At 37.1% G+C, this 27,756-nt stretch overlaps 1 long non-coding RNA gene across 1 annotated transcript; it reads left to right on the top strand.

Moving 5' to 3' along the window:
* The first annotated feature begins 2,590 nt into the window (after positions 1-2,590).
* LOC107968303 (uncharacterized) lies at positions 2,591-26,753 on the top strand. Its single transcript, XR_001709400.1, has 3 exons — positions 2,591-2,652; positions 17,691-17,763; positions 26,117-26,753. It is a non-coding gene; the product is annotated as an uncharacterized LOC107968303 (long non-coding RNA).
* The last annotated feature ends 1,003 nt before the right edge of the window (positions 26,754-27,756 follow it).

The raw sequence follows: 27,756 nt of genomic DNA, 5'->3' as shown, positions 1-27,756 counted from the left end.
GGGGATTATAGAGGGCATTGATATTTTTAACACAAATCCCTTGGGATCCCTTTTGCCCTTTGTTTTCTATCCAGCTGCTCCACCCCACTCCCTCATGGTTTTGTATCTACTGGTGTGGAGGGCTGCCCTTGGGTATGGTGGCTGCTTCATCTGCAGGTTCAGAGAGCTGAAAGCATCTGGTTATTCCAATCCTAGAAGCAGACATTAGACAAGAACAAACCAGTACAGGAGTATGAGCTCAGCTCTCTTGCCTCTTGGCAGGGGCAAAATGTGAGTTGTAATTTGCCCTCCAGGACTTTACCCAAAATTGCACCTTTGCTTAATTTTTTCCCATTGCTTGTCCTGCTTCTTCATTCCCTTACTAGTCTCCTTGGGAAGAACTTCTCTAATGAATCACTGGAACACACATTCTCATCTCGGGTCTATTTCTGGGTATGTCTACTTAAAACATATTGTGAGTAAGACCATCCAAGTGGAGTATTTAAAATGGAAAGGAAACATGTCAAAAAAAAAAACAACCCCCAAAAAACCCACAGGGATATCACTGGTCAAGGATAGGCTGTGAGACTCATGATCTTGGATTGTGCGACTATAGGTCGGGCCATCTTAGGTGTTGAAAAATATCCTTTCAGACCAAGTGGTGTTTTCATCCCTTGCTCTATTTCTGGCAGGATGAATTCTTGCTGCTGGTAAATGTGAAGAAATGCGGGATTATCTGATAAGGGTCACAATGACACTGTTAGGAAGGATGCTGATAAATATATCTTGGCCACAACAAAGAATTAATCCTAGATTGGGACCAATTGGATATTGTGGACTGCTTCATACATGAGAAGGAATTGTAATTTCACCCCCGTTTTCCACCAGTGTTATGCGGTGACATCTTTCTATGGACTTAAATATATAGATCTACATCATTATTTTTAATTACTGCATTGCATAATGTTGCATATATGAATTATGGTCGAATAAATAACTCATCTTTCATAGATATCTTGTTTTTCCTCATGTTTTTCTTATTATACATGATGCTGTGAAGAACAACCTAACACACACATCTCTTTTTGTATAGTTGATTATCTTTTTCTCAGGAAATATTTTTAGAAGTGAGATTTGTTTGCTAAATGATATATGTGTTACACATTTGGACACAGGTAGTTCTATAAGTTTTTTAATTAACATGACATATATTTATGCATACAAGTTATAACTTTATTTTCTCATAATTCAACAACAGCACCTCTATTGTAAACCCCCATTTCCAATTGACAACAGAAAATCTTATCTAATAGTCAATTTTAGGTTAAATCAGTCCAATAAAGTAACTTTAAACTTAGTTAATGCTATTTAAAAATGCCACCATGTGGAGGTTTAAATTTTCTGTTCTGGGCCTCTCCTACTGTATCTTATCTGGGGCCAGTTCTTAGTTCCAGGGTGCTTATGCAACTGTCACCCGGGTCTGATCTGGCTCTGAGTTGGTTCTGCACTGGCAATTTCCCCAGATGTGATTTATCAAGACTATCCTTTGGCACTAATGGCATACAGTGTTTCTTCAGTGATGACGTGTCTGAAGTTTGAATGGAACGCTGCTTAGATGTTTGGCCCAGCTGATTTTTCTGAGATGCAGCCTTGTTGTTCTCTGGTTTCTGGTTGGAACAGTAACCAACTCTGTGTCCCATCATCCCAGCCCTAGGATTCCTCAACTGACCGCTGGCTCTATCTCTCAGCAAATCTTCCCGTCCCACTGGACACATGGAAACTTTGGATCTCTATGCAACTATCAAAGGGAACAAGCAACTGTAGGGAAAGTAGGAAGTCCAACAATTTCTTCTTCATAGACCGTTTTGCCTAATCTTCCTGAGGAAAGAGGTAATGTCACTAGGTAATTCTGAAGAGAATGAGGAGAGTAGTCAAGCTTTGAAGAAGCAGCTGAAGAGAAGAAGCTAACTATGGGAAGAAGTGTCAGGCAGTGTTGATAAGCTCCAGACTATAAATTTCTAGTAGGCAAACATGGGCAAATATGTTACATTTTCTCCGTCACTGCCCAGTGATAATAGCAAAGGGTTGAAGACTTGCAGGACATCCAGGGGAGGTAGGACGGGGAGGTTGAGGATGTCTAAACATAGTGGGAATAAAACAATGAATGAGCTGGACAGATACACGGCAGGCTGTGGTCAGATAAGGGGATAATGGGTTTTCATAGTTTAAAGGTTGAAAGTTTTCAGGAGATGAAAAACCTTGTAGGGGAGGATTAAAGTAAAGGAGTCAAAACCAATAAATTTAGAAAGTCAAATCACTGTGAGGCTGGGGATTTGCTTGGAAATTGAAGCTGGTTAGGATGAAGGTTGAACTTGGGGTGAAGAGGAAGACACATTTTCAGGTTCTAAAGACATGGAGGGAAACCACTGGGAGTTAAATAGAATGAAATTAAGATAATGAGCATGACAACAGCAAGGAGGGTTAACATATATCAGAGGGCAAAAGCCTGAAAGGAAAACAGATTTGAGAGGAGTTAAGAAGGTAATGGTCTGAAAAGGAAAACCAGGACAACGGAATACTAACCATTCTCTCTATCTCTCTTCCCCAACTGCAGAGCTAGAAGACATAGACAAGGATGAGAAGAGCTATTCTTAGGGGAGAGCCAGATTTCAGGTAAGGAGATAGAGGTAGTTCATTTGGCAGATGATTCAGAGAACAGGAAGAGCGAAGCATGAAGAAAGTGAAAGCACAGTAGAGAATAAAAAGCTAGTGAAGCTTGCGTTTTGAATGACAGGCAAAGCAGAGGGGATCGGGAGAGAAATTTAGTGGACTGTTCTGAAGAAAGCCTTCTGAAGAGAACTTTGGTACATAACCGCTTGCTGTCCCTGGCTGAGGTCGTCAGAGTTTGTAGCCCTATTCATTCTCTCTTTGTGTCTTAGTCGGCAGGCGGTGACTTAGCTTGAGGTTCCAAAAAGAATATTGATTAAAATACATTTTGAAGTTTACACCCGGAGTTGTGTGCTGCTGTTAAGTGTGAATATGCTTAATGTTTTGAATAGAAGTAAAATTCACTTGTGGACAAAGTTGAAATTTGCATGTGGACCTAGCCAAAATTGATTTGAGTTGCTTGGGTTGTGTGATATAATTAGCAAAAATATTATTAAAGCCTTTAAAGTCATTTTTCCCAAAGCAGATGCTAATGGCAGCAAAAAAGCAGTCTCTATCATCTAGAATTTGAGAATTATAAGCGAGGGCGAGGTGAACAGAAGCCCCGAAAAACATCACAGCTAAATTTGACGAATTCTATTGGTATCTTGTCATCCTCAATTCTTATTGTTTTAGTTATCATAACAAAACTGAACCCTAAATATCAAATTAGGAAAGGAATTTTTAAAAACTGTAGAGAAAGATAAATGACAGCAGGCCCGTTATTTTCTTGCTATCATGCCACTTCTCCAAGAGAGTGGCAGTAGCTATCAGGCAAGTGTAGGTGCTTTTTCATGTTACTGTTCGGTCATACCAGGGCACAGCTAAAGATATCAGACTGGAGTTGGATCCTGGCTTTGCATTTCTTTTCTGTCTTTAATCAGTCATTTCCTGTTTGGTGTGAGTTAACAGTTCCTTTGGTGGATTTTTTTTTTTTCCTCTGAGTCATCTTACTTGATAATGTCAGCCATGGACTCACTGGCACATGTTGTATTGTCAATCTGTGATTCTCACTTTGGGCCATTTCTGTTGCTTGTGTCTCTTCTACTTTCAATTTCCCTTTGGTTGCCATCCCCTATTTTAGGAGAACTCAATCCACGTGCAGAGAAATATTATAGGTTAATCTCAGCAGGATGTGTGAGAAAGAGACCTTGGAAACAGGATGAAACTTGGAGTGTCATAATTCTATTTGCAGAGACTTGATCCTTGCTTACATGGACTGATCACAGTTGCTGAAAAAAAATAACTCTGTGATATTTTCATGGATTCAGCCATATGGCACCGCCCTACCTGAACCATCATTCTGTTTTCCCTTACAGACACTGAGGAATGCAATATGGACATCCCGTCTGACTACACAGTATACAAACTCTTTACCTAATGTTGCAGATGGGTTTCATATATCCGAGGGGCTGTTTATTAATGTGGATATTTTTTCTCTTGCTTATTTACATATTGCTCAGAAGCCTGCCTACAACATGGAAATGATTTGCATGCATCTCGTTTCTTAGGAGTAAAGCACACTCCTACACAATAGGGCGCATCATTTCACAAAGAGGCAAGTCATTTTGGGGTCTCCATTTTCACATTTTGTGGGGGCAGTGCCATAAAAGCACTCTACACAAAGCGATCTTTACAATTTACTTGGAATGTGAGCAGATATAAAGAAGGGCTTAAATGCTTGGAGACAGTAAGGTATGGTAGAGAAGGTGGTAGAAGGACTGAAGGTATTAGAATAAGGCACGCTGAAGAAATATTCCTGATTTTGCTATTTACCACCTGTGCAGTCTTGGAAAATATTTAACCTGAATCAACCTAATTCCTCATCTATGAAATAGGAAAAATAGCATATCATGTAAAGTTTTTGTAAGAATTGGACATAATGCATGTGTTATTAATAATGAAGTTGTTAAAATTAGTTAGGAATTATCATTATTATTGTTTTCCCAGGACAGGTATGTTGATGCTTTCAGGAAGTAAAGATGATTTTTCTTTGATTATTTGTCTTTACTCCACAACAGTTTTTGAGGTGTATATTCCTATTACCTACAGAAGTGCCTGGAACATGATCTGCCATGCTCATGGATTATCAATGCATGTTAGTTTACTTAATTGTAAAATAGATCCGTTCAAATGAAAAACATATCCCTAAATAGGCACTCATATTTAGAGAGATGGAATCAAAATTTTATAGACGATTACTGGATAACTTGTTGGAGAAAAAGATGTAAAATATAAAAAGAAAGGTTGAATTATTTTCTTTTTTTACTGTTTACTTGACTCAAACTCTTTGGTTTAGAAGTGGAAACTTGAAACTTGGAGAACAACAGCAACAACAGCAATAGCAACAACAACAGAATAGGAACATCATACAAGGCATTTCTTCATTTGTGTGTACTGTCTTCCACCAGCAGAATGTTAACCTGCCTGAGAACAGGGATTTTGTCTGTTTCCTCGTCTGGTAAAAACCTGCCCACTGCCTTGAAGAGTGTCTTGAACACAGTAATTGCTCAATATGTATTGAATACATTTTCATTTCTTCATATCTAATATCTAGAGAGTTCATAATAACACATTCTTTCTGCTCTTCATACCTAGGATGAGGAAATCCATTTGTCTTTAAATACAGGATTTTTAAAATTTCAGTATTCATTTTCATTTTTAACAGAAGTATTTATTCTTTGGCCATTAATTTTTATTTCTATCACTTGGCAAAATGGTTATCCAAATAATTTACCCTACGTGCCTAAATTTGTTTCAATCAAAACACTTAAATTTGGCTACCCATAACAATCATATTATTATATTTTATTGTCTTTGTATTTCAGTCATGATATTTCAGGTATTTATATATGGAGAAGACCTTGGCTAGCACAGCAAGCTTTGTGGAAAAGAATGGATATTAATTATTCTCTCAGAAATTAATTTTTTTATCAGATAAAACTTCCAGATGGATGGCAGATCATAGAATCACATTTTTATTTCCTGCTATCTTATGGCACACTGAAACACTGATTTGCAAGCTAGAACATGATGCTCTGACCATGTAATTGTCAATAGCATAACCTGTTTTGCACCTTATGCCTGGATCCTTTAATTTTCACACTTATTCTGACACATTTAGAAAGCCTATGGTCTGAATTCTTCAATTCATGTTCACTGAGAAGTTAGTGAAGTTCTCACCTGTAATGCCAGCACTTTGGGAGGCTGAGGCAGGAGGATCACGAGGTCAGGAGACCGAGACCAGCCTGGCTAACATGGTGAAACCCCATCTCTACTAGAAATCCAAAAAATTAGCCGGGCGTGGTGGCACGTGCCTGTGGTCCCAGCTACTCGAGAGGCTGAGGCAGGAGAATCACTTGAGCCTGGGAGGCGGAGGTTGCAGTGAGCCGAGATCGCGCCACTACACTCCATCCTGGGCGACAGAGTGAGACTCTGACTCAAAAAAAAAAAAAAAGTTAGTGAAGTTCTAAAGTACAAAAACTCTAATAGGAACTTAATGAAAGCCAATAAACAAAATCATAGATTATTCCCCAAGACAATTATTATCTTCTTCTGGAACTAGAGTAAGGTTCCACGTAAGTTGAATTTCTTGCTCTTCTTAAGTTCTTTTTACAGTAAAATTTCCGGTAAGCATAGCTGGCCATAACATGAGAAGTCAGACACATTAGCAGGGACTTAAAAATGCAGCAGAAATGTGGACTCTAGGTCCCTCTTGCCCATTTTTTGGTTGTGTGACCCTGGGCAAGCTGTTTAAACTTTGTGACCACTGATTCCTCACAGAAAAAAAAGCAAGGCTCTCAGTAAGATAGCTTTGACATCCTTTGTGTTTCTAAAATTTTTATAATCCACAAACCAGGTAGGCTAACTCCAAATTATTGAAAAATCAATACACAGTTATATGAAATGAAGTTGGTCTTTTTTTTTTAATCACAATGAGTTCTTTGAAATAAAAGCAGACTCCTTAGTTTTGTTTACATTTATATGACAAAATACCATCTCAGCGACAGCCTTGTCCTAGATGTTGTCATGCATGAGCAATAAATTTTAAAACGTTCGAGGGTTCAAAAGATCACTCAGAATTCATCTCTAACAATTTGAGGAAAAACAAACTCTGACAAAAATAGGTTCCAAGGTCTCGGTTAATGTGCTCTGGAAAATGTTAAATATTAAAAAGATAGCAATAGCAAATATACCAGTAATTTATAGATCATGATAGAACTCAGGCGTGTGTGTGTCTTATCTCTCTAAATTAACATGTTGACAACAGAGCAATAATGATGTTTAATTCAAACAATCTTTTTATGGCAGGCAGTATGTGAGAAATATTTTTGATGTATTCATCATGTTTTTGTGTTCTGGGATCATCTTGCAAAAGCAGACTTGAATCTTTCCTAAATGCATGGTCCTTCGATTTCAACTGATAGAATATTATGACTTCCTTTGTCTTCTGTTTTGTGATTTTGCCAGTAGTTGAAACAAGGAGAACAATAGAGTGTACATGAATAGAATTGAGCATTACGGAAGGTGTAAAGATACTGAAAGCTGACAAAAGAGGAACACTAATGAACCAAAAAAAAAAATTGGCTTAATTTTTTTGAGTTAGGAATTTCTACATCTATATCTCTGTCTTTTGTTTTCCTTTAAAAAGAACAAATAGTTTATTTAAAGGGAATTAATTCCTTCACTAATAGCTATATATGATTTATTTAAATTCACATGGAGTTTCTTTAATAAATACCTAAAAGGAAAAGATAAAACGCTGCTAGTCTTTGTGGGGAAAGGGTTCCACAAGAAAAACAATGAAAAATTGTTTATTTATTTATTATGCAAAATGATTTATTGATTTATTTATACATGCTTTCTATGTATAATGTAATTCTTTCTCTAGTCTTTGCCATTATCAACCTTTAGCAGAAAGTCAATTGCTGCATCAAAATGATCTTTCATAACATACAAGCAATTTGCTCTAGGAATCCAGGCACAGTGGTCCATGGGAACCTGAATTTTGTCTTAGATGCTCTCCCTACATTTCTTGATCTTTCTCAGAGCACCATGTCGCCTCCTACTCTCTGTTAACTGGGAACTTACTGTACGTTTCCCTGGAGCTCTATGCTGCCAGTTTCTTCAATGAAGTACTCCTTTCTCCAGAATTAACACTTCAGACTCTTCTCCACAGTCAGTCTATCAGTTTGGATATATTAATGTATGTTGAAATGTGATTAGCTTTAGCTCTGGTGTAATTTGCATTTTTAATATTAGTTTTTTAATGGAAAGGGATTTCTAATTGTTGGATTTGCTTGATTCCCACCTTCAACCCCTGTTAATTCTCCACCTTAAACTTCTCATCCTGCTAATAAAAGACTTCATTTAGTTACTGTGAATTCCCATATTTGTTGAAAAATCGTTTATTTCTTCACAAAAATGTATTTTTCAGAACATTCAGAAATGTTTTCAGAACATTTTTATGTCTTACCCCTTGGGTTTACATTGCCCCCAGTTTTTGCTTTGATGTTTCTATCTGTCTGTTGTTACACTAGATCCCACAGCTAATGGGTCCTAGGTGAAAGCACTTTAGTTATTTGTTCCCAGGCACCATGGTTCAACTGCTAAGCAGAGCAATCCTTCCTCATCTTCTTTCTTGTGAGATCTTTGTAGGCATTTCCAAAGGAGGTGAGAAGACTCAGCATTTCATCCCCAGTTTCTGCCTTCACATCTATTAGCCCATTCTCATGCTGCTAAGAAAATGTGGCACATATACACCATGGAATACTATGCAGCCATAAAAAAGGATGAGTTCATGTCCTTTGCTGAGACATGGATGAAGCTGGAAACCATCATTCTCATCAAACTAAGACAAGAACAGAAAACCAAACACCACATATTCTCACTCATAAGTGGGAGTTGAACAATGAGAACACATGGACACAGGGAAGGGAACATCACACACTGAGGCCTGTTGGTGGGTGGGGGTCAGGGGGAGGGATAGCATTAGGAGAAATACCTACTATAGATGACAGGTTGATGGGTGCAGCAAACCACCATGGCACATGTATACCTATGTAACAAACCTGCACATTCTGCACAGGTGCCCCAGAACTTAAAGTATTAAAAAAAAAAAAAAGAAATACCTGAGACTGGGTAATTTCTAAACGACAGAAGTTTAATGGACTCACAGTTCCACATGGCTGGGGAGGCCTTGCAATCATGGTGGAAGGCAAAGGAAGAGCAAAGAAACATCTTACGTGGTGGCAGGCAAGAGAGCTTGTGTAGGGGAACTCCCCTTTGTAAAACCATCAGATCTCATGAGACTTACTCACTTTCATGAGAATACCACAGGAAAGACCCACCCCTGTGATTCAATTATCTCCCATTGGGTCCCTCCTCCAAAACCTGGGGATTTTTTGTTTGTTTGTTTTGTTTTGTTTTAAGATGGAGTCTTGCTCTGTCACCCAGGCTGGAGTGCAGTGGCGCAATCTCAGCTCACTGCAACCTCTGCCTCCTGGGTTCAAGCGATTCTCCTGCCTCAGCCTCCCTAGTAGCTGGGACTACAGGCGCGTGCCACCAAGCCCAGCTAATTTTTTGTAGTTTTAGTACAGACGGGGTTTCACCGTGTTAGCCAGAATGGTCTTGATCTCCTGACCTCCTGATCCACCCGCCTCGGCCTCCCAAAGTGCTGGGATTACAGGCATGAGCCACGGCGCGCCCAGCCAAACGTGGGGATTATTACAATTCAAGGTGAGATGTGGGTAGGGACACAGAGCCAAACCATATTATTGCCTCTCTCTTCTCCAGCTGTGCCTTATTTCTTAGCTTGCCTCCCGTCTCTCTCACTTTGGCATAGTAATGATGGACCTCTCCTGATTTACTATGTTTCAAAGTGTCTCAGAGGCCACTTAGGGCAGCTTCCAGCTGCCCCTACATATCTGATCTTTGGTAGTAAAGTCTCAGTCACTTTCCATCCAGCAGGGGAACATCTTCCTTTCTAGGTCCAGATTTTGGTGAGGCTGGTGGTCCCATGTTAGTGAGACTAGGTCCAGAATAACACTGAGCTTTCAGTTTTACTGTACCAATGCTCTGTACCTGAAACTCCATCCCATAGATGTGGTGCTGAATTTGCCTGGCAACACAAATGTTGAGCCTTACTCAGGATACTTTTTCTCTTAGAGCACTCATTGTTTCTGTCTGTTGTCTAGCCTCTGTTTTCACCCCCGTTAGTCTATAAGACATATTAGTATATGTTTGGAATCCTGTTGAAAACTGGGTTCAAGTTCTTCCCCACAATGTTCACGCAATGGCTTACAAATCAGAGGATGTGGCTGTTGACCTCTGCTTAAGTTTCTGTAAGCAGATAAGAAAGCTTTGTCTTACCAGTGTCAGCTCTGGCCCAAATAAATCATGTTACACCACATTTCTTCATTTGGTCAGACTAATTTATTTATTCAGAGTACAGAAGGGAGAAAGATCTTTTTCTTCACGGTTAGTCTAAATATTATATTAGCTGCGTCGCCTGCTTTGTTACTGGCTTGGGGAGAGTGAATGGTAGGGCATGTGGGAGTTAGCATGACTCCATGTTTTTATTGTAAAACATCAGCTGTACATTGTAGAGCAACAGGTAAGAATGGAACCCTCCTCCATAGCCAGGATCCGATGAGAAAAAAAGGGGAAAACATAGTAAATACCAAATAAGTATGAGTTTAGAAACAGGAAAAGAAGTTTTGCAAGCAGAATAGAATTTTGTGGCATTCAAAAATGGAAAACTGAAAATTTAGAAAGCTGCCCTTAGTATGAGTTTGGGAAACAAAATGAAACCAGAGAAGGTTTTCATAAATCATACCCCCAAAGAGCTTCATCTCCATCAGCAGGTATGAAATTCATGGCAGCTTAAGAAAGCAGGGCCCAAAGGAATAAAGTCTAGTTGGCTAGAAATAGAAGCCTCCAGTGGTAACCCAGAATATTAAGGGTAAATAGAGGAAAGAAGCTTTAAAGTTGGAACTAACTATTCCTGAAACCTACCTTCTTTTAAATTCTTTTCTTATTTTAAAACCTTTATACCCCAAATTTTCTGTACACTCATAGGGAAGCTGGTGTTTACTGGCTTGCCACATTTGGCCACTGGGCTGCAGTGAACACCATGAGAGAAAGGAAATATAAGTTACAGAAATAATTTAGCATCAAGAAGTGGGCTTTGAGAAAGGGAAAGGTGGCACTAGTCCTCAGACACTGAGATGGGAACTCTGATCTTTGGATAAAACAAGAGGTTCCAGGGCAAAATGCATGTATACAAAATCTCCTGCATACATTACAAAAATGTTCTTATTAATCTATAAAATCTCTGTGAATTAATAATTTGTGTCTCTACAATTTTCTTGTGATATTATTCATTTTTATATAACCTTCAGTGAATTTTTACCCTATAATTAAATTGTTGGTAAATGTGGTCAGAAGGTAATTATGACTACCACAACCAAGAACAGGAAATTTTAAGATTTTAATTTATTTAACGAGAGAATACTCAACCCACAGAATGTATTTCTTCAAAAATGATTTCTTTTGCTAAAAATTTAGTGAGGTTATTATATGCATATATGTGTTGCCAGAGAACGCTTATTAATAATTAGAGATCCTTAGGTCAGGATCAATACAAGTTTCAAGTAATATTGTTTCATAGAAGTCCTTAATCAGTGAGTTATTTTCCTGCAAGTGGTTCTGGAGACTCTGAAAAACAAGGTCTTGAGTGTTCATGAATGTGCCTCTGATTGTAGTCCCTGTGTAATTTTATCAGTGTTTCAAGCCAAGAATCACAATGGTGGGGTAACTGTCAAAATTGTTTCATAAAATTGGTACAGGTGGGCCCAGCATGTTGGTTCACACCTGTAATCCTAGCACTTTGGGAGACGGAGGCGAGGGGATCACCTGAGGTCAGGAGTTCGAGACCAGCCTGGCCAACATAGCAACCCCCTATCTCTACTAAAAACACAAAAATTAGCTAGGTGTGGTGGTGGGTGCCTGTAATCCCAGCTACTCAGACGGCTGAGGTGTGAGAATCACTTGAACTCAGGAGAAAGAGGTTGCAGTGAGCAGAGATCGCACCACTGCACTCCAGCCTGGGTAACAGAGCAAGACTCTGTCTCAAAAACAGAACAAAACAAAACACTGGTCCAGCTGTCCTCATTCTCCAGGAAGGTTACATCTTGGTGTTTCTATAATATGAAAGCCTCCATATCACACTGATGTGGAAATCAAAGCTCTAACCTGGTTGTCTTCTATCTCAGAGTGGGCATAAATAGTACTGCCCTTACTGTGCTAGACTTGTCTGTAATTTGAATAGATTCAACTGGATCTTTAAGGTCATTTCCACTTGCAAATTCTGTGACTTTTGGCCTGAATCTTTGCACTGACTTTGTCGTTATTTGGAGGTGGGACGTGATGGTTGACTTGACGTGTCAATTTGGCTGGGTTAAGGGACACCCTGATAACCGATAAAGGACTATTTCTGGGTATGTCTGTGAGGCAGTTTCTGGAACAGACTGGCATCTGAATCAGTGGATTGAGTGGATTGAGTAGAAAAGATCTGCCCTCACATAATGTGCGATCTCATCCGACTGGTTGAGAGCCTAGATAGAACAGAAAGACAGAGGAAAGGCAAACTCTCTCACTCTCTCTTTTCTGAAGCTACGGCACTCTTCTTCTTCTGACTTTGGACATCAGAATTCCAGGTTCTTCTACCTTTAGATTCCAGCACTTGCACCTTTGGACTCCAGAATCCCTAGGATTTTTGGCCAATACTGTAACTCTTCAGCCTTGGACTGAGAGTTGCAGTATTGGCTTCTCTGGTTCACATGCCTTCAGACATGGACTGAGTGATGCCACCAGCTTCCTGTGTTCTCCAGCTTGTAGACCACATATTATGGGACTTCTCAGCGTTCATAATCATGAGCCAATTCCTCTAGTATATAAAAGGGGATTTCTCTATACACATATATCCTATTGGTTCTGAATTCTCCTATTTTTTTCTGGAGAATCTTAATACATGGAGAACTTTAAAATATTGAACTTTTCCATCCAATACTTATTAAATTTTATATCATTTTATTAAAGTTCTATAGTTTAGTACCTATGTAGTATTAATTTTTTAATTTGATATTTTAGTGTTTTATTGTTTGCTGAGGACAGGAAAGTCAATATGGTCCCACCATTGCCAACCTCTCTCAGAAATTTTAAGAGATTTTTTTGTTGACAGTCTAAAATTTTCTAGGTTGACACAGAGGCATACCTCATGGATGTGACATCTAGAATGGATCATTTTTGAGCACTCCATCCTTTATGTAACAAAATTGTTTTCAGTAATAATCATGAAAGGAATCAAATAATAATAATCCCCAGAAAAGGAATGCAGATAGATTAGTAACTCTCTTTATTTAAATTTCATATTCATATAATGCTACTTAAAAATTAATATTAAAAATAGGCCAAGTGCGGTGGCTCATGTCTGTAATCCCAGCACTTTGGGAGGCCGAGGCGGGCGGATCACAAGGTCAGGAGATTGAGACCATCATGGCTAACATAGTGAAACCCTGTTTCTACTAAAAATACAAAAAATTAGCTGGGCGTGGTGACACACGCCTATAGTCCCAACTACTAGGGAGGCTGAGGCAGGAGAATTGCTTGAACCCAGGAGGCAGAGGTTGCAGTGAGCTGAGATCGCGCCACAGCACTCCAGCCTGGGCGGCAGAAAGAGACTCCGTCTCAAAAAATAAATAAATAAATAAATAAATAAATAAAATAATAATAATACAAGTGTTACAGTACATAAAAGGAAAATGTTATAGATTAGCACTTTCAATTATACTAATGTGTTTTTTGAAAAGGGAAATTGATATTTACAATGGTCTGTTTCAGTAATAACTTTATAATTTTTATTTTCAAATCTTAACTTCTGTACATTATTCAAGGACTTTGGAAAAATTAATCTTTACTAACCAGATTAATCCATCTTTACTCACAGTAGATAGAACATTTTTCTTACTTTTAATTATTTTTTTTCACATGAAGCAACAGATGTATAAATATGAAAAGTCTTAAATATAAGGATAAAATTGTCAGTGATTCACAAAAATTCTATTTCTTGAGAAATTCCAGAAATTATAATACTGTCAATTTCTTTTTTGAGAACAAATTCTGTGAATTTCATTATTGATAGTGTTTTAGAATTGCTGACACATGGGAATAATAAAAGCAGACCGAGTTTTAGCTGGCCCTGCTCTTGTTTTAAAAATGTCTACAGATAACATAAACCTTCGTGCATCTCAAGTCCACCACTCTTATCACTTTTCACTTGATTTTTTTTTTCTATAACTTTCCAATATCTGTACATTTTGTTTATTCTTCTAGGCTGGCCAGGCTAGAATACTATTACATTGTAACAGTGATAATGAGCATTTCTGACTGGATCCTGACTGATATGAAATTGTCTCTAATTTTTCTATTATATATCTTTTTGACAGCTGTTTTATAAACAACCCATTATTTAGAAGAAGATTCCTTATATTTCTAACTTACCCATTTTTTAAAAAAATCGGAATTGCATGTGGAATTTTATGAAATAAATTTCTGTATGTATTGGGCTGATCATTTGGCTTTTATCCTTCTACTTATAAATTTCACATTAATAAGTTTTTTTAAGTTTGAAGTATCCTTGAACTTTTGGAGTAAAAGTACTTTTTGTACTTTCATGATGTACCAGTATTTTGCAGAATGCTTTTAGATATGTGCTGGTATTTTGTTTAAAAACATTTACAAATCGTATAGGTCTAGAGGTTGTTTTGTATGTATTACTCTTAGTTTTGATATCAGGATCACAAAATATCATAGGATGAGTTTGGAAATTTGTTTTTCATAGTCTTTAGGAATTTACACAAACAGTAATAGTCTATTCCTTGCAGACTTAGTTATTTTCCCCCCTTTTAAAAGGAGTATTTATGTATTTTGTTATCTTATTTATATCAGTCTCGGAATTGTTTATGATAGTATAATAGGGAGCCTATCTTGATTTTAAACATAGATGTGATATCCCCTTCAATGTTTCTCTTGGAGACATTATTTTAATTATTTTAACGTTATCAGTTTCCTCTATTAGCACTGTTTTATTTGCAGTGGAGTTTAGCACTTTTCTGTGTTAAGTTTAGTTTCTCTCTTGCTGGTGGTTTTCCTCAAATGCCTGCCAATTCTTGGTTATCTCTTTTCATGTGTAAATGAGGTTCTAGGTTGAACAGTACTGGTATCTGAGACAGAGTTTCAAGATATCTCCAGACAGTAAAAATGTTGCTAATGGAATTTGAAAGCCCTCCTCATCACTTCACACTTTTCACTCTCCAACCCTGAGAAGAAACGGGCCCTTAGAGACACTTAGAGGGAGGATTCGAGTGGATAAAAAACAACTGCTGCTTCCTGGTGCAGAAGTATTCATTCTCTTTTTTTTTTTTTTTTTTGAGACGGAGTCTCACTATGCGGCCCAGGCTGGAGTGCAGTGGCGCGATCTCGGCTCACTGCAAGCTCTGCCTCCCGGGTTCACACCATTCTCCTGCCTCAGCCTCCCAAGTAGCTGGGACTACAGGCGCCCACCACCACACCTGGCTAATTGTTTGTATTTTTAGTAGAGACGGGATTTCACTGTGTCAGCCAGGATGGTCTTGATCTCCTGACCTCGTGATCCGCCTGCCTTGGCCTCCCAAAGTGCTAGGAGTACAGGCATGAGCCACCATGCCTGGCCAAAAGTATTCATTCTTAAGGATGAGAGTAAGTAGTGGGGATCCATCTCATATCTCTGTGTGATGCTGAAGACCTATACCATTACAAAAATCTAAGTTGAATTCATCTTACTTTTTCTCAGTGATTCAGAGATAACAGGATTTCTAGATGTCCTTATACACAAACGTGGAGAAGAATTTTCCATTTAGGTTGACATATCCAAACCTAGGCACCTGCCCTTGGAAAAGGAGTTAAGCTGTTTCCAAATTCTCTGTTGTTCCAGATAGAACTGCAACCTATTTGCTACAAATCTTGGATTAATGTCTGTGTCATGGGATATATAGGGGAAACATATTAAAAATAAAAAAATTAAAAAATAATTAAATCAGGGATTTCCTTTGAATTGCCTGGAGAGGAAGACTCATCATGTGGAGGCATATTACAGTCAGTTCTCTGAGTCCCAATCTGTGCATTTAAAAACATGAGTAGTTCCCTAGGGAATGTGAGATTCATCTTTTTTAAGGTGAATGTCGGCTCCAGATGAGACCTCTGTGGAGGCTTTGGAATTTACCTAGAGTTGCTGTAAAGCCACTGTTTAACATTTCAGATGGCCGTGAACCTGACTTTTACCAGAAAGACGTCTGTGCTGCTACATTGGCCAGTTTTTACATTTTTGTGGATTCTAAGATACCAATATTGATTATTCCGCCGATGCCATCCTGTGTTGTTAGTGTCTTAGAAATCTTTCATTCAAGCAGGTGTTTTAGATTTTTGTCCTAAAACTTGGACAATCTGGCACATATCTCTCAAATACTGGCCTAAAACCCTTGGATCTCTCTTGGGTAATTCACTGACCTCTAAAAGATGAGGAGTGCTTTTATAGTAAGTTCCTAGGTCCTTTCTGCAAATAAACCATTGGCAGATCTATAAAGTTTCCAGATACAAAGTTTTCTTAGTTGTAGAGTGCAGACAGTTTAGTTTGCCTAGCTTGGAACCAGACAAAAGGATGAATAAATAATAGTGAATAAATAATGTTCTGTTTTTAAAATATGGGGCTGGAGTAATGAATACAGATGTTCATGATATTTATCTTTTATAACTTATATTAAAATGACATATTAATTCATACATACATATATTATATTTCAAAAATAAAAACAAAATAGGCTAAATGAACCAAATTTATATATCATTCTAGGACCTCTTCTTACCCCTAAGAATTAATTTTTGAAATTTCATGTGTTCAGACTATGACTCTGCTGGTAAGTGTATGTAAGTGATGGTTAGTTTACACGGTACACCTTCAGAAGTCTATTAAATTTCACCTATTCTTTAGATTTCCCACTCTGTTTTATATTAGAGTTCAGAATTATTCTACCTTAAACTCACCTCTCACATGGGCCTTGCCAGCAAGAGAGGGAATTGAGGCTGAAGTTGACCCCTTCAGTTTAACGAATGTGTTAATGTATATTAAAGCGACTTTTGTTAATTCTCCTTTTGAAAGAGACCAATTTAGGAAAAGTCTGAGACTAGAGGGGCATAGGAGGAGCAACATAAGCCTGTAGGTTTCAGAGGAGAGAGGGACAGCAGTCAAAAGTATCTAGTCCTTGTTGGCTGGGAGGGAGGCAGGAGTAAGAGTGCGTGGGAAGGAAGCCTGTGAATTCTATTTCTAAAAAGTTTCTTGGCTGGGCGCAGTGGCTCACACCCGTAATCCCAGCACTTTGGAAGGCCGAGGCGGGCGGATCACCTGAGGTCAGGAGTTTGAGACCAGCCTGGCCAACATGGTGAAACCTCGTCTCTACTAAAACTACAAAATTAGCCGGGCGTGGTGGTGCATGCCTGTAATCCTAGCTACTCAGGAGGCTGAGGCAGGAGAATAGCTTGAACCCTGGAGGCGGACTTTGCAGTGAGCCAAGATTGCGCCACTGTACTCCAGCCTGGATGACAAGAGCCAGACTCCTTCTCAAAAAAAAAAAAAAGTTTTCTCACATCCCTGTCATCATTGTATCATTGCTTTGGTTACTCTTTCATCACCTCTCTGTCTAGATTATCACTATTATTTCCTTATTATTCCCCCTGACTAAAGTCTCCGCTCCACTCTCGTCCATCCTCCATGTTATCTTTCTAAATCACAAATTGGAGCAGCCATGTTTCTTCTTAAAAACCTTCAGTGGCTACCCATTATTACAGAATACTACAGAATAAAGTTCAAAGTTATTGGAGTGACCTCATTCTGTCATTTTTTTTTTTTTCAGTATGTGCTCATGTTTGGGAGCTTATGCTCTGGAATCACCGGCTTCAGACCTTGACTCTACCACTTGATGTGGGGTGAGATACCATGTTCTTCTCTCTCAGTTTCCTTTTCTAAAATAACGGCAATAATCCTATTTTTCATGGGTTAGTAATAAAGGTTAGTTGAAATAATACTTGTAAAGTACTTAGAAGAAGTGGTACATGCTAAGGACTCATAAGTGTTTGCATTTATTATTAATTATTATTAATAACATGTTTTGCCACTCTCCTAGAATAGGCACTGTCTATTCTACCAGTGCCATGACTTTGCTTATTCTATTCTGGGAGTTGAAAATTTAAGTATTTTGTAGGTGTCTGGTAAAGCACAGAAAGGAATCATGTGAATTGAGAGCATATGTCCTTTTCCCACAAAGGCATGCAAATTAATTTTTTTTTTTTTTTTTTTTTTTTACTGCTGTGCTGACAAAGGAATCATCTCTGTGATTCCTCCTCTACATTTGCAGCAAATTATGACCCATCACCTAAGGTCAGCAGTAAATAATGTCTCTTCCACTGATTTCTTTGACTTCTTCCCTCCTCTGTACTCACAGAGTATTTATTCTCCCATTCCATTGCTTACCATGCAATCTACCATAATTCATATCTTCATTATTGCATTGAATATGTTCATTTTCCCATTGTCATGCTTATTGTATTATCACTTAGTTATTTACATAATTGTCTGTCCATTTGGATTTTTTAGGTCCTCGAAAGCAAGCAAAATGGTTTTTCCATTTGTATATTTTCAGTATCTAGCCAGTAATTATTACTTCTTTAAATAAATGGTTATAGATAGTATCTAGGAGATTTGCAACATAGAAAACTAATAATAAGTAGGGATAAGAAGATTAAAAAATAAAACCGATGGGACCATGAAGGCAGACTTAAAGTACTTTACATGTTTGTATTGGCTTTAGTTAGAATCTCTGTCATGGATTGTTGCCCTTTACTATTTGGGGGCAAATATCATTAAGGATACATCCTCTTTTGAGCCTCTGCCAATTCAACAAGGCAAGAAATTGAGAAAGTAATCAGCTTTTACTTCCTAATGGAGGTTGGCTGGTTCTTACATAAAAATTATTGAGTTATCAGTCATTGATAGAAAACACTCAGTAAAAGATTATTTTTGACATGTGCTAAAGGGGGCGATTTTCTTCTGTTTCATCAAGATAGTTTTTCTAAAACAAAATTGCTGAAACTGAAATGCCAATAATTTACCAAGTTGAAGTGCTTCTTTTTTTATATACAACAAACACACAAGCAGACAAACAAGCAAGCAGCTCCCTCCTCCCACAAACACAGAAACTAAACAAAAAGCAAAACCAGACAAACCGAAGCCAAAACTATCAATGGGAAGGGACATAGCAAGTGTCTTGGATTTGTGGCTACCTCTGTTGGACTGTCCAGACCCCATTTTTAGTTCAGGAGCACGTGGAAGCAGTGTTCAACTTCCACTGTCCAATCCCCTCAAGACTCAACTGCAGCTTCCAGGGGATTCTCACTTCTTTGTGAGGTAGTGTGGTCTTAGCAACTGGATCTGAGTACCATTTCCCAAAGTAATTTTCTTCCCTGTTGACCAAAGAATGCTTTCTTCTGGTTAATTATATCACGTGTACTGATTTTCTATCTATTTAACTTATTTAAACATTTTCTCTCTCATTTTAGTGAATTTTCTGATTTTTTATTTTTATTGGGGGAGAGTCTCAACAAATAAAATATTATTTAAGACCATAAATAAGTGTGCAGTAACAGATGAATGGATAATGAAAATGTGTTTTATTTACCCAATGAAATACTGGGTTGGTGCAAAAGTAATTGAGGTTTTTGCCACTGAGAGTAATGGCAAAAACTGCAATTACTTTTGCATCAACCTAATACTTTTCAGTCACAAAAAAGGATGAAATCTTGTCATTTGCAGCTACATGGATGAGCCTGGAGGACATTATGTTCAATGAAATAAGTCAGTTATATATAGACAAATACTGCATGATCTCACCTATGTGTAGAATCTAAAAAGTTGACTTCATAGAAGTAGGAAAGAGAATAGTGGTTACTAGAAGCTGGGAGGGGCAGTGGGAAGAGTGGGATGTGTGATTGGTCAATGGATACTAAGTTACAGTTAGATAGGAGAAATAAGTTCTAGTGTTCCATTGCACAGTAGATTGACTATAGTTAGTAGTAATATGTTGCATGTTTCAAAATAGCTAGGAGAGAGGAATGTAGATATTCTCCCCATGAAGAAATGATAATTGTCTGTGATAGATATGCTAATTACCCTAATTTGATTGTTACACATTGTATGTATATATCAAAACATCACACTGTACTCCATACATATGTACAATTATTTTGTGTCAATTAAAATAAATTTAAAAATTTAAAAAGCATTAATAAAGACAAGTATTTTAAAGGCCTTCCTTCTTTTCCTTCTTAAACAATTTTTAGCAATGTATTTACACATATTGATATGATCTCAATTAAAAAACAAAATCTTAGAATTGATGTGTCATCAAATTCAACAGGAAAAATAGCGCCAACAAATTTTTGCTGATTCTCCCTGGCCCAAATTCTTAAAATCTGATGATATGAATATAGTTTTGATGAAATAAATCACTTGATAACATAATGCACTAGATTAAGAAAAGAAAGGAATATATTTTTTAAATCCCTATTTTTTTTTTCTGTTTCTAATAAAGCTCTTTTTTTTTTCATCTGCCTGAGACATCCAGTTCTTCCTAGAAACTTTGCTGTCATTATAGTACCTGCAGAGTGATACCACTAACAGACCTGGCTGTTTGTTTCTGAGTAAGAACAGCTGTGCAACAGACTGTCTGAACAGTCCCCATTTCAGGATGCAGCACAGATCTCTGACACTGAGGCAGCACCATACCAGCTGGCTCTGCGCTCGGTGCATTGCTATTCCTGGATGATTTACCTGTTCTCAGTCCTGTCGCCTTACTGTTTCTGCCATCTAATTAAGAACCCATGTTATTGAATTCACTCTGCTGCAAATTAGCAATCCTATCTGTGTTCTTTCTGAGCCTAAACTGACCATTTTTACTTTTATGATACATGATTTATTTTTAAATTCATACAAGATGCTTGATTATTTATTTGTGGTATATTTTAGCTCTCTTGTGAAGTCTCGATCAGAGTAATCCTCTTCTAATGTATTCATATAGCGTGAAGATCTAAATTTCCTAATCAAAATCATGTCAGCAAAAGTAGAGCTGCTCTTATGATAACATTTTAGTCTAGAAAATGATTTTCCTTTAAAAGGGATTCAATGGACATGATGACATAAAAAGAAGTGGCAAAATTACACACAATCAGTTCACATAATCAAAACAGCAATGTTTTGTATTCAGCAAGGATTTCTTTTTACTATAATAAATGGAACAAAATAGTCCTTTTGGAATTCTGCAACCGTGTTACGGCTACAAATGAAATACTACTAGCTTCCTATAGGATTAAGAACAAGCATTTAAAAAACTTTAGCGGAAAGGATCCCATTGAGATATAGTACCTAAATACACGTTTGGATAACATTTAATCACTAACGCTGGTGCTCTACCTTCACTTCAACTTCATTAGGAACTCACTATTAAACCAAGATTAGCTTATTTTTAAAACAGTGCAATTCATGCAAATAGTTCAAATGGTTGCATTTTAATCCTAGTTTTCTGGAAAAGAACTATTATGTTATTCTAATATGTGCTGTGGAAGTGTACACAATCTATGGAGCATTTCTGGATTCATCAGGGAAAGCTGGTCCTGTCTTGAGGAATGCTTTAATATAGCCTTTGTGCATATTCTATCAGTATAGTATTCTGAAATTGTATAAGATGCATTTAGTTTCTCAGAAAGATTGAGGTTCTGTGAAAACAAGTATCATGTATTGCACATCTTTATAATCCTTGAATCTAGAGTTTGGAAGCCTGACATATGGTAGATGTTCCAAAAATGATTGTTGACTAACTTCATGGAAACTGAAGGGACATTAACTAGAGTTTATATGGACTAAGAAACTAAGTTAATTGGCTTCATATAATGTAAAATTATAGTAACATCTAAATCCCCCAAAAAGTAGTCAAGTCATTTACATGAATAGATGTCCATATTTATAATAAAGTTCTGCTTTTTAAAATTCAAGGATCTTTGAAAATTGATCATATGAGTTGGAGACTCAAGTCTAGTCATACTCAAATAAAAAAGAGTTGAGAAGCCAGCGGGGGAAAGCATTCATGGCACTTAACATTGCTCCAAGAGTGTAATTTTCTTCAAGCCTGGCTGCTAAAACTGCATGCTGTAACCTGAAACAATTTTACCTAATGACTTCTGAAACAACCTACTACAACTTTAAGAGTGGTTTTACCCAACATCGTCACTCACCAATCAGAGCTCTCCTTTTTATAAAACTTCCAACTTCCTCTTTGTTCTTTGGACATACCGAAGACCACCTGGTCTGTGTGTATGCCGTGAATTGTGATTCGTATATCCCAAGTAAAATGTTAAATTTAGAGATTTTTCTCTACATATTTTATTTGACATTGATAGGTCTCCTGATTTATAATCACCAATTTATATATGAATTTGATTTGGTCAGACAACCACTTCCTACTCAATGATCAAATTATCCTTTGGTCTTTTAACAGTTTTGACTTTAAATACTTTATTTACACAGTTCATTTCTTCATTTTTTTTTTTTTACCGTGAGCTACAACAAACTGTGTGTGAATTCTGGAACCATTACTTTACATACTGCAGTAGCTATATTTGAGAAGTAGAGATGGAATGACAGAGGAGCCGGAGAATTGAAAAAGTATTGAAGGTATTTCAATACTTTTACAATACTCAGTGGTTAGGCTGCCTTTATTGTGAGAGGAGTTACTTCAATCCAGGATAGATATGTACTGCCACAGCTGGCTACAAAAGCTTTTTTTTTTTTTTTTAAATGAGCCTGGAAATCATCAAGAAATTTTAAAATAGATAGACGAAAACACCATTGGAAAAGGACTTTTTTCTCCAGAGGACAGGCGGCCTCACTTTCCTTCTCTCAGAAATGATTTCTTTCTTTCTCAAACCACAAGGGTGTCTAGAAAAGAAGACTCTGCTTCGTGAAGGCGAACTATATAGATTCATAAAGATTCATAGGTTAGAACAGAGTAGCCTGCTAATGGGAAGTTTTCAGAGACTACTTTGTGAATTGATTACAACTAGCATCACAACTGGCTGAAGTTAAACCAGTAAGTTTATAGCATCTAGGGATCTAGCCAAGGTAGTCAATGAGACAAAAACGTAAGTGAACAATAAAGTTATTGATGACCAGGAAGATCACTGGTTTTGTGGTCATTTGGAGACCTCAGTGGAGAGCCTAAAATGCTAAGGAAACAGCTTAAAATGTGGCCGAAGAGAGAAGAAACATTAAGAACATTGAGAACCTATGTTGACAACAGCAGGAGATGGATATAAAAGAGAAAGCAGAATGTCAGGAAGTGCACAAGGTGAAGAGGATAAAGAACAACACACTAGTAAGAAAGTGCGCATATTGTAAAGAAAGATCTCTGTGAGTGCATAGAGGGAATCTGAGGTCCTTTATTACTGACAGGTAATGTCAGCGTAGGGCCCAAGAACTGGACAATATGATTTGGGAATAAAAAGAAAGAAGATGGGATGGGCGCGGTGCCTCATGCCTGTAATCTCAACACTTTGGGAGGCCGAGATGAGGGGATCACCTGAGGTCAGGAGTTCGAGACCAGCCTGGCCAACATGGTAAAACCCCCATCTCTACTAAAAATACAAATATTAGCTGGGTGTGGTGGTGCATACAAGCTACTCCGGAGGCTGATGCAGGAGAATTGCTTGAACCCGGGAGGTGGAGGTTGCAGTGAGCTAAGACTGTGCCACCGCACTCTATCCTGGGCAACATAGTGAGACTCTGAATAAAAAAAGAAAGGAAGGGAAGGGAAGGAAAGGGAAGGGAGGGGAGAGGAGGGGAGGGAGTGCCAGCTCATTGGTCTAGGGGTATGATTCTCGCCTTGGGTGTAAAAAGAAAGGGAGGCCAAAAATGAGGACAAAGACTATGATCTTGCATAAAATTTTCTTACAAAGTTGTGTAATTCTCTGGAGGGACAACACATGTTTTTTTCTTTTTTGTTTGTTTGTTATAGTAGAAACCTGTGGCTTGTCTTTATGCTTTTTTCTTAATATTTTTGAGCTCAAAAGAGCTTCTGATTCATATTTTTCTGACCCTCATTTAATGTAAAAATTATATTTAATAATATCATGTATCTCTGCTTAAATATTCTTAATTATTATAGATTAAGGTAGACAATTTGAAAATAAAAATAAAAACATGTGTCTAAGTTAATTACATACATATAACAATTTCTTTAAGCACAAACATAATTAATTATACATTTATATTTTATATATGTATATATTTATACCTATATATTTTATATAAAATTTATACTTAGATATAAAGTTGCCCACATTAATATGTACATATATTTACTTAACTGTTAATTTAGACATTTTATAACTAATTATACAAAGTTATAAAATATATTTATGCACTAAAAGTTTTATTTAGTTTCTGAAATGATCTGATTTTTTTCTCCTCTAAATCCTAAAGAACCCCTTCAAATGTTATAAACCATGCACAGCTGAAATTATGAGGGACCCAACCAACATTAGGCATCATGGAATTTATCCAAACTAAAGGACAAATTATTACACCTTACATCACGTATCAGGTAAAAGGAGGCACAATGCTAGGTGAGCCTCACTGGAATTAGAAGTATCATAGTCTGCACATTTGAATGTTATTCTGATTTACATATTGACATCATAAAATGCTGCTATTTGGGGCTCAGTAATAGGCTCTGCATCAGGTCTAAATTTTGGAGGTTTGCCACTTTGTCTATATGTTCTGGTAAACCCCATGGTATTAGATGTATCAGTGGTGGAAGCATGGCATATAGGTTTTATATGTCCCAAAGGACAAATCACAACACAGATGGCAAAGGTTTTAAAGCAAGGGCATCCCTTTTGCAGTGAACAATTATACACCTTGTGAAAAACAGCTAGTTGTATGCTTCTGGCCCTTAGTAGAGAAGATGCCCTACCAGGTTGGTGGACTGAACAGGACAGAACTGGCCATCTAAGAAGGCCTGACCTGTCAGCATTGTCTATTCCAGAGGACATTGCCTTGCACTTGACTCTTTCACCACTAGTCTGATAACAAAGACAAATCTTGAAAAAATAATTTTGAATATGCTAAGTTGAACCATATGAAAATTGTGGGGATTTTTGCAGATAAAAATAATATCCCTAATTTCATATATTTCAAACTAGCAGAGAAAGATTAACTGACATTTATTCAGTGCCTAGCATATGCCTAAGATATGACGCCTTCCTCTTTCCCTCCTTCCTTCCCTTTCCCCTCTTCCTCCCTCCCTCCATGTCTCCCTCTTTCCCTTTCTTTCTTCCTTCCTTCTTTACAATATATTTTTCATCTGTTGTATGGTTTGAAACTTTTATTCCTTTTGAGCTACTAAATGCATTTGTATTTTTGCAGCATATACTGTCTTGTATTTTGCAATTATGGTTCATAGTTATGATTTTAAAATTGCATGAAAATCATAACCATCTCAGTTTTAAATGGCCAGCTTACACATTGATACAAAAACTTCTTTTAAGAAGTCCCCCAAATATATGAGGCACACATCAATAAATATATTATTAGAAACATGAAGGCAATAAAAGCAAATGCTGAGGAATTAGTAAATAAAGTTTCCCCGGGTTGAGTACAATTCTAGCCAACAGCACACATTAATGGTTTAGTTGAAAGCATGCCTGACTTTTGGTTCATTCTTTCTTTTTATTGTTAAGGTGTCCTAAAGACAAAATAACACCTCTCATACCTAGAATTACCACCAACTAAAATTTTGCACTGCTAAAAATGCACAGAATTGCGGGGGAACTGCCCTTGTCATCTGTTAAGTTATACAAGCACGTATGCTGCTGAGAGTTAAGAGACATCTCTCTTCAAAAGAGAAGGACAAGCTCCAGTACAGGGAAAACCAAACTGTACTATTTTTTCCCCCTCACAAATGGTACAATAAGGTTAGCCCAGTGATTTTTTATTTAACATAGTTGGACACATTATTAATATTAAGAGGCTTCTTATTCTACTTTATTTGCTATAATAATTGCAGAAATAACTGCAACTAATAAAAAATTCCAAAATATCCATTAAGGAATTTATCATAGATGTAGGCTTTTCATTTCTTGTTTTTAAAATAAGACCTTAACAGGAAGAATTATATAAGTATGAAGAAAAGGACATTAAAAAGCAGGTAGTCCAAGTTCTTTTATTTTTCAGATGAGAAAACTGGTCCAGAGAAGGGGACTTGATGATGCCAGTGACGGAACCAGGATGAGAACTCGCATCTCCTGATTCTCTTGCGCTTTATTTCATCACACATATGAAAGAAGATGAGAAACGTTCAGCATTCAGTAGTGGGGACCACTTTGAGATTAGTTTGTCAATTGCCATATAAGTATGCTTTTGCTTGGTATATCTGTGTAAAGCAATATGTACTCTATGTACTAAAGGTACATGATAATTATGACTTGAGGACAATACAAAGACTGACTGGTTTGTGATTAAACATTTCACATAGTAGGAGGTGCTTGGATATTATTATCTTTAAAACAAATGTAAAACTGATTTCAAACTAAAGCATGAGTATTTTAACAAATATATCAAATATCAGAGAGGAAGGAGGAAGGATTTTAGAACAATTAACCTGGAAAATGTGATTATTTTTGACATGTTTTCACATTCCTACAATACAAGTCACTTGACAAAAATGACCTAAAAAGTTTTTCTTTTTTTTTCTGTGCCATCTTCTCAGCTCCCAACCATGTCATTTTAACTAACAGAATTGCAGCCTATTTGTACTTTTTTCCTTCTGCATCAGTTTCGATTCCTTTTTATATACTTGCTTTTATCTAGGTGTCACATTCTCTCTAAATGATAGATTGTAATCTTAGCCATAGGAAAAAAAAAGGAAACTTAGAAAATGGATGGATTTGATTTTAAGAGATGTAGGCTAAGCACGTGGCAGCTACCGAGAAGTAAGCCTCTAGTGAATGCTAGCATTATATGTGTTTTATATTAACCCTTGGTTCCAAGCATATAAAAATATTTTGTAAGAAATTTCTTCATGTATTTTGTAAAATTATTGTAAAAGTCCTTCCTCCTCAAGTCTCTGAGGATAATCCAAAACCTTTGGCAGTTTTAAGAATCAGGAATATGAATTTTATTCTCAAATACATTTCATCTCTCACTTTAATTGTGTGTAAAGTGGTCATGTATTCATTTATATATATATTTATATATATAGAAAATTTACTAATGTCATATAAAGGAAATATTTAGCAATGTGAATGAGAAATGAATAAAACTTTCATAGAACCTATAGTCTAATAGAGGAGGCACGGAAGTAAAGAGACAATTATAACATAACGTGACAGACCTTAACCATAGGGGTGTAGAAATAGTGCTGGAAGGAATAAAGTTGTGGCTTCTGTAAAGCAGGGACTGCGCTGAAAACATGTTTTGGTTTTGTTAAAAAGAGCATATCTGCTCACTGAGTTGAAGTTCTGTGCATAGACAGATGATTCAAGGATCCTCATTCAATAAATCAGGAAGGCATCATGCTTTCCAGTTCTTATTGACAGTGTGTAAAATAGATTTTAAAAACAGCTGAATCTAGAGGGGGAATGCAGGGCAAATCAAATTATTTAAATGATTTCTCCACCCCAGTGAAGTTTAAAGAACCATATTTAGAAGAAGAATCTAATTTCACATGCAACTGATTAAGTTTTACATGAGTTTGAAAGGGAAATGGTTTGGGGCATGAGAGAAGTCGGGGAAAATGTCAAATTCTGCTGAACCAGATTTCCCAGTGTGGTTTTATTTTCAGTTTTGTAATGGAGTTTCAGAGTCTCACACTC

Source organism: Pan troglodytes, chromosome 15 (genome assembly GCF_028858775.2).
Source record: "Pan troglodytes isolate AG18354 chromosome 15, NHGRI_mPanTro3-v2.0_pri, whole genome shotgun sequence".
In the NCBI taxonomy this organism is placed as follows: domain Eukaryota; kingdom Metazoa; phylum Chordata; class Mammalia; order Primates; family Hominidae; genus Pan; species Pan troglodytes.
The sequence above is the reverse complement of the archived record's forward strand: the minus strand, read 5'-3'. Positions and strand labels throughout refer to the sequence as shown.